General features: G+C 34.1%; 1 pseudogene; it reads left to right on the top strand.

Annotated features, from left to right (window-relative positions):
- Positions 1 to 7,506: 7,506 nt before the first annotated feature.
- LOC114044371 lies at positions 7,507 to 8,321 on the top strand (annotated as a pseudogene).
- Positions 8,322 to 8,877: the final 556 nt, after the last annotated feature.

Here is an 8,877-nt window from a genome sequence, read left to right as displayed (position 1 = left end):
CACATGTGGCCTTCTAGGTCCTTGGGTGTGGCCTTTGGATGAGTCCAAGTTTTGCAGAACAAATCCTTTTATTAAAGAAATTTGTTCTGTGAAGTTTGGATTCACCCTCAAGGCCACAGATTCCCCACCCCTATCTTAGATACTAATTATCTATGTGACCCTAGGCAAGTAACTTAACCTTTCTCAGCCTTAATTTCCTCTCTACAAAATTAGGCAGTTTGACTTGATGAATTTTAAAGTCATTTCAAGATCAAAATTCATGATGTTATGATTGTTTATCACTTAAAGAGAAAGAAATAGAATCCCACCAATTAACTTCAATATAATTCGGTGATCATGCTTTGGAAGAGAGACATTTGATTTAAAACAAAACAAGGGATGAATATGAGTATCCTATTGGAAGACAGCTATATAGGCAAAGAAATCATCAGTTTTAATGATTTATTTGTGTTTATGCTTGCCTATACTGAGCAGAAGTTTGTTTTTCCCCAATGTTCAGAGTATAGAAAAGTTTTCTCAGAACTACACTAAGACCTATGGATCACCCTGTATAATTATTTCTGTCCCTCCAAGAACTTCTGTGAAAGTCTTTTGGGAACTTATTAAGGTGAATCAATTTTATATTGTATCACACTTCAATTTCTACCAGTGAAATATAGTAATTTTTTCCTGCTTTCCTCCAGAGTTATTCATTTATATTTTACTGATCCTTGTGTGCTAAAGTGAATTAATTATATCTTTTTTAGTCTTACAGGAGTTATTCTTCAATGCTTTCTCCAATATTAAAAATTGCCTCCATCCTTACTATAGAATTTGCTCTCAGGATACCCTCCATCTAATTTCCTCATTCACTTACATTTATTAAGGGTCGTATTTATTAGCCTACATTCCCAATTACTTGTGGAAATGTGCACGAAGTATCTTCTTCATTGGAGCATTCCAGAGAGAGACAATTGTCAAGGTAGTTTTAGAACATCATCGTTAAGTGTATTTCAAGTTATGCTTGTCAAGCTGTAAAACTTTGGCTCTAAGATATTGCTTGGAAAAAGAAACTTATCAAAAAAATCATGGCTTAAATTAGTGGTTACCAATTTATGGGATGCATGAAAAAATGAAGTTGGAAGGAAATTGAAACCATTCCTCTTCATGAGGAAATAGTAAAAGCCAAATGGGAACAGAGGAGCATTCTCTAAGCTCAGTATTTCTCCAGTGGTAACAGAGGATATGTTCTGGGAAACTATTGGTGGGTATCTCACATGGCGGTATCTCAAATAAGAGAAAAAGTCAGTTTACTTCAAATGGATACATAGATAAGAAGATGATTGGGGAAATTCTTATAATAAGAAAAAGTAAGTATTTATTAGGTGCCTACTATGTGCCAGGCAATGTGCTAAGCACTTTACATTTATTATTTCATTTGATCAACCCTGGAAAGTAGGTACTCTTATTATCCTTATTTTTCTGCTGAGTAAACTAAGGCAGACAAGGGCAGCTAGGTGGCACAGTGGATAGAGCACCAGCCTTGGAGTCAGGAGAACCTGAGTTCCAATCCAGCCTCAGACACTTGACACTTACTAGCTGTGTGACCCTGGGCAAGTCACTTAACCCTGTTTGCCTCACCAAAAAGCAAAAAAAAGAAAACTGAGGCAGAGAGAGGTTAAGTGACTTGCCCAGGGGCACACAGTTATTAAATGTCTTAGGGTAGATTTGAACTCAGATCTTCCTGACTCAAAGCCCAATACTCTATCTATTGAACCATCTAGCTGCCTATGATTAATAGCTTCATTAGCAGCCCGTGTCAGTTTCCAGGAGATTGTCTAAAGTTTGGTCATGGGCAATGAATAAATAAGAGAAGAAATAGAACAAAGTGGGGGGGCAATTTTCACCTCATCTTTCGCTTGGTCTCTAAAATTTAACATTGTTGATACACTATTTTTATTGGAAATTTTGCATCTATTTGTGGGGTAGAAAAAAAGGAATAGAATTATAAACTTGAAAAATAATTTGGTACTATAGGAAGTTAGTTTGGAGTCAAATGAGTGAGTTCTAAGCCTTGCCTTGCCACCCATTTACAGTGTTGTTGTGAGCAAATCACTATCCTCTTTGCATCTTAGTTTCCTCATCCATAAAATGGCATTGGAAAAGATGACTATTTGGGTCCCTTCTGGCTGTAAATCTAACCTTCATTATCAAATATTTAACAAGCACCTATTTTGTGTCAAGCAAGATGTGAGCAGATAAGGATACAAAGATAAAAATGAAACTGATTTTTTTTCTTCAAAGTGTTTTTATTCTATCAGAGAACATATGATCTGACTTTTAACAGTGGAAGGGATATTAGTACTCATCTAGTCTAGTAGTAATAATAATAATAGATTGAATTTATATAACATTTCAAGGTGCTCAAAGTGCTTTACATTAAATTCTCTTTTGAGCCTCAAAATAACCCTGTGAAGTATGTACTATTTTATCCCAATTTTACAGATGAAGAAACTGAGGCAGAGAGAGACTCTTTAAGTTCATCTGTGACTGAGCCCCTACCAAAACCTGATTCTCTATACATATTGAATTGGTCTCAATCCATGTTATCATGCATAGATTTTAGACTGAAATTGAACATTACAGGATCTAGAAATGATTCTAAACTGATTAGATTTTAATAAGAATTTTAAATAACCCCTTTGAATCTAATAAGTTTGATGAAACTCTTGAGCTGCCATTATAATAATGTTGGAACATAACTGGTTGCATTCATAAATCCATCCTGTGGCAAGTTTGCTTATGCAGTGAGAGCTCACATCCACGCAAAGTAGATTAGGTATTTCTTATTGAACAATAATTCTTTGTTTATACCCTTTGCCACTTTGCAATCTTCTTGTGCCTTTCAACTCCAATTCTTCCTCCCCAACCAAACTCAGAAATTAACTTGCCAACATTTAAAATATCTATTAGTGTCTTCTGTCATGCTAGGTCACTTCATTTATCCAGCAAGGGATTTTAAAATAATGGTAGATTAATTTATTTCTTATAAATTAAATTGTCCCCATTTCAATTTCATGAGGCAAGATTTGAGATGTCAGTAATTCATTGCCTTAAATGATGAGGCCAAAGTAACATTTAATGATCCATGTAGAGAAAGATCTATGTGGGGGAAGGATATTCAGTTCATCTATTTAAAAATGTAATAATTTTTGTGGGAAAAATATTCATGATAATTCTTTCCTTCTTTCTTTCATCTTCATTTTCTTCTTCTTCTTTTCCTTCTCCTCCTCTTAATATACTTCTCAGAACAAAAATACATATTTCTCTCTGTGTATATAGATAGATAGATACATGAACACATACATACACACATATATACACACATGGGCATGTATGTGTGTGTATGTATGTATAACTCCTCCCAGAGATTTCCTTTTTAGGACACAATTTTAGAAGAAAACTAGTACTGGATTCATTGAAGAACAAAATTTCTATTAAAATAATGAACTGTATTCTATTTAGTGACTAGGTGACCAGAGCAGTCACCTGGGAAAATAGCAGCCAAGTGCGAGTTAGTTTGGTAATACTTAGTAGTTTATTTTTTTAACCATCAATTTAAGTGCTCCAGTAAAGTAGTCAATTCTATTGAAAAATGTCTAAGAACGTAGAGAGTTAAAAAAGAATTAAGGAATTAGGCCCTGTAAATATTAGAGACTTTTCATGATTTCAAGCTCAGTCTCTGTCATTTGGTTGCTAAATCTAGGTAATTGAGTGGGAAAAATGCAATTGATCTATTTCATTAAAGAATTCAAAATTCTTATTGCAACTGCCCATTACATGTAACGAAGCATGTCCAAGTTATATGAAATAAGTATAGGATGTAGGGGGCTCATGTCCCAATTGTTTGTCAGATGTGAAAAACAAATGCCAAATAAACAAACATGGGATATAATTAAAAAGAAATTCATTGTCATTCCACAGTGTTGTGAAGATTCTCTAAAAGTTATTCAGTCTTAAATTGTGTAATTAGATGTACTGTGTCCAGATGCAGAAAACTAGTCATCCCATCGGGACTTGCCCAGGGTCACACAGCTAGTGCTTATCATGTGTCTGAGGCCAAGTTTGAACTCAGGTTCTCCTGACTCCAGGGCCAGTGCTCTATCCACTGCACCACCCAGCTGCCCATCATCCCATTCTATTTTGACCTGGCTAAACCATATTGGCAGTGTGTCCTTTGTGATCAAACTTTAAAAGGGGTATTGGCAAATTAGAGAATGTTGGGAGAGGTCAAATTAGGTTGCTGAAGAATCTCAAAACACACTCTGTGAGCTCTTGAGGAAATCAGGATGATTTAAAAACAATATTCAGGGGCAATGTGATACAGTGGAAAAAGCACTAGCTCTGAGATCAAAGGACTTGGATTTAACTTCTTATCCCTGATTCTTTTTAACCCCGTCCTCTCTGTGCCTCTGTCTCCTCATTTGTAAAAAATATAATATAATAAATATAATATAATAAATATAATAAATATAATATAATAAATATAATATAATAGGATAGGATAGGATAGGATATATAATATATAACACAATACAATATAATAAAATATAATATAACATATCATAATGTAACATAACAATATAATTAATATAACATAACAATGTAATATAACTATATATTACATATCTGTGTGTGTATATATCTAATATGTACATATACCTACATATATACATAAAAATATACATATATTTGTAAATCTATCTTTAAAGTTCACAAACCCTAGGTTAAGAATTCCTAAACTAGATGGTGTCCAAGTTGTCACTTACAGCTATATATCTATGCTCCCAAATCTTTTGCAGACTATAATATGGAAAGTAGATTAGATTCATTCTGTCTGTAATGGGCAGACTTAGTTGCTATATTACATAATGAGAAGGAATCAGGAGAACTTGAGTTTGAAACCTGAACTTGTGTAGATCATCTTAAATTCCTAAAGTGTATTGTTTAATCAGCCAAAATAGCTCATTTCCACTTAATAGGATTATCATGAAGATCATGCAAAATGCTTTGAAAGCTTTAAAGCCCTATAGAACTATTAATTATTGTGATGCTACTTGGGAGGACAGAATGAGCAGAAAGTAAGCTCCATGAGGTGAGGAACTAATTATTTTCTTTTTGTTCTTCTTTTATAACCCAAAAGCTTAGCACAGTTCCTGGCACACAGTAATTATGGCCAAATGGAAAAAAGAGCTACAGAAATCCACTGAAGAAAAGAACTATTTACAAAGTATAATTCGCCAAATGAAAAGGGAGTTCAAAAGCTCATTGAAGAAAGTAACTCCTTAAAAACCTGCCCCCTCAAAAAAAACAAAACAAAACAAAACACCCACAAAACCAAGTAAATGAAAAGCTTTGTAATTCATACCCTCAGGGCACTTAGTAGTCCAGGAGTGAGGAACCTGAGGCCTGGAGGCCACATGTGGCCCTCCAGGTCCTTGGGTGTGGCCTGTGAACAAATCTTTTTATTAAGGGGATTTGTTCTGTGAGGAAGCCACAGGTTCCCCACCCCTGATAGTCTATTTGGGGATATACAGCTTGGAAACAGATAAATATAGACTTGCTAATCTGAGAAAGAAGAAGAGAGAATTAACATACAGGGGATTTGGAAAGACTTCCTATAAGAATTGTTGTGTGAGCTAAACCTTGAAGGAAGGTAGGAATCCTCAGATGCAAAGGTAAAGAAGGATTACAATCTTGGCTTGGGGACACAGCATGTGCAAAGACACAAAGATGAGAAGTGAAATGATGATTTCTAGGTAAATTGAGGCCATTATACCAGGAATATAGAGTGCCTCAGGGGAAACAATATGCAATAAGTTTGTAAAATAATACTGATGGCATGTTGTGAAAGGTTTTCAGTGATGACCTAAAATGTTTGTACCTTTTCCCAAGAGGTCATAAAGAGCCATTGAAGTTCTTTATCATGGGGATAATATAGTCAGATATACCTAAAATGGTACATCTTATCATGTACATTTCTCAGCTGTGGCTGGCACCTTTACAAAAATGAATCATATCTTAGAACATAAAAGAATCATAAACAAATGCACAAAAGGAGAAATATCATAGATGTGTTTTACTAACAATAATTCAAAAACTATTAAAGGGTCACTGAAAAATATTAAAATCAAACTAAAGGCTAAATAAATAACTTAATCATAAAAAATGTTTATTCAACAAATAAATGATAGATCATTTCATTAAAGATAATGACACCAATGAGAAATGTATCAATTTTTTGATACTTAGGAACAGAAGTCCTTATGGGAAAATTTATATGACTAAATACTATTATTAATTAGAAAGAGGAAGAAGAGATTAATGATTTAGGAATATAACTAAAATACTAGAAAAAAACAAAATGAAATGCTAAAGTAGAAATCTTGAAAATGAAGATATTAACAAAATTGAAAATAAAACAGAAACCATTGAAATAATAAATAAAATCAGAAGCCATTTTTAAAACACATTGAAATAAAATAATAAAATAGATAAATCATTAGATATTTTGATTAAAAAAAAGCAAATCACCAGTTTCAAAAATGAAAAGGAGATTCACAACACGAGAAAAAAATTAAAAATAAAACTATTTTGTACAATTATATACCAACAAAATCCAACAATTTGAATAAAATTAATATTTGCAGGGGCAGCTAGGTGGTGCAGTGGATAGAACACCGGCCCTGAAGTCAGGAAGACCTGAGTTCAAATCCAGCCTCAGACCGAATACTTGACACATACTAGCTGTGTGACCTTGGGCAAGTCACTTAATCCCAATTGCCTCACCAAAAAAAAAAAATTAATATTTGCAAAAATATAAAATACTGTAACTAACAGATAAAGAAACAAAGAATTTCAACAACTCATTTTCAGAGGAAGAAATTAAACAAGCTATAACTGAACTTACCAAGAGGAGGAACTCTAGGACTAGATAGATAGACTTGGAGGTGAGTTCTGTAAAATATTAAAAGAACAATTAATTCTAATGCTACATAAACTTTTTTTTTAAATAGCAAAAGAATGGATCCTTCAAAATTCCTTCTATGAACTAGATTTTTGTGATATATAAGCCTGGCAGAGTTAAAGCAGAAAAAAAAGAAAACTATAGACCAATATTTCTAATAAACATTAATGAGAACAATTTAAAATAAAATTTAGGTAAAAAAGGTTAAAACAACTTATCACAAAGATTATACACTCTGATCAGGTTGGGTTCATGTCAGGAATTCAGGATTGTTTTAGGGTTAGGAAAAGTATACTTTTCAAAACCATGTTAATCTTTTTTAAAAAATCATTTTTTTCACTAGATGCAGGAGAAAAGATTTTTTAAAATACACACTCATTTCTGCTAAAAACAGTAGAAAATATAGGAATGTGTTTCATTTCTTGAATACCAAGATCCACCATTATATGTAACAGAGATAAACTAGAATCCTTTCCAGAAAAAACAGGAACGAAACAAGGATGTCCACTGTCACAGCTTCCATTGCCATGGTATAGGAGTGTTGGCTTTTGGAATAAGAAAAAGAAATTGAGGCAATAAGCACAGATTCAAAAAAAAAGCAAAATAGCTACCTTTGGCAGATGATATGATGCGAATGTAGCTAAGAACAGGACTACCTCCAGTTCAATTTCCTACTGACCATGGGTCTGATACTGACCAAATAGCAGCTCTTTCTGTCATGTGGCGTCCTGGAAATTGGAGCCTATTGGAGTGTGTTATGAAACTCCATCCCCTCCTTTAAGCTCCACACGATCCAGCTCGAATGCTGCTTCTTTGAATATAAGGGGCAATTCCCTGAATCAGCCTATATGCACAATGTGTTGGGCCTCTATCTGTTCTTCCTGCTGTCCCAGAACTAAGTGTCTAAGTTCTACATTGAGCTGGAGTGGCTACCTACCAAAGTCATCCATACCAATTTCTACATCAAACAACTTGTGTCCTTAGAGCAGTATAGAATGTAAAGAAGCTTCAATAAGATTTTCCTGGTCCAGGGAAATATTCTTGATAAAAACTATCCGTTCTTTCATATTTTCCTGGTTATTATAAGGCATGAGACTGTGGGCAGATTGAGAAGACATATATGCAACTCGTATTTGTGGAGGACATTCAAATTATTTTCTTCATTCACAAGAAGATGACTGAGTGAGCTAAGATGAGGAGATGGGTCCTGGGCCCCAGACATTATTACAGTTTCAAGTTCTAGCCTCAGAAGCCAAAGAACACAACTGTCCCCTCCATAGAGCTGGCCAAGCAAGTCAGCAAATATGTCCCATAGGTGAAGAAGATTGTTTGAACTGGGTTGGGGCCAGGGTGAGGGGGGGGGGGTTATGAGACATATTTAAAAGATAGGGATAGAATAAGGCAATAAGTGGCCTGGGATTGCCATTGTCATTACTGCAGGTAAAGAACTCTAAAGAGTCAATTAAATATTAATCAACACAATAACTTCAGAAAGCTTGGAAAATACCAAATAACCACGCAAATCATAAACATTTCCATGTAATATCAGTAAATTAATAATGCCAGTGAAACCAATAGAAAAAAGATAGGAAGAAAAATTACATCTTAAATGACTGCAGAATGTATAACCTGCTTGGAAGTCTAGCTACTAAGAAACATAAGAACTACATAAATATATCTACAAAACAGGGACAAGTGCTGGAAACAGCTCATGGGGGCTGAGAGTCAATTGTTATTCATTCTCAGCATTGACACCTCAGAAATTACACTACAGATCAGAGCTTGATTTATTGCTTCATTGAAGGTCTAGATTTAGAAAGTTATGGAGAAAATGTTAATAATAGAGATTAAATTGAAAAGCATGTTGTATA

The sequence above is a fragment of the Vombatus ursinus genome, unplaced genomic scaffold (assembly GCF_900497805.2).
Source record: "Vombatus ursinus unplaced genomic scaffold, bare-nosed wombat genome assembly UNPS02014773.1, whole genome shotgun sequence".
Lineage (NCBI taxonomy): Eukaryota > Metazoa > Chordata > Mammalia > Diprotodontia > Vombatidae > Vombatus > Vombatus ursinus.
The sequence above is the reverse complement of the archived record's forward strand: the minus strand, read 5'-3'. Positions and strand labels throughout refer to the sequence as shown.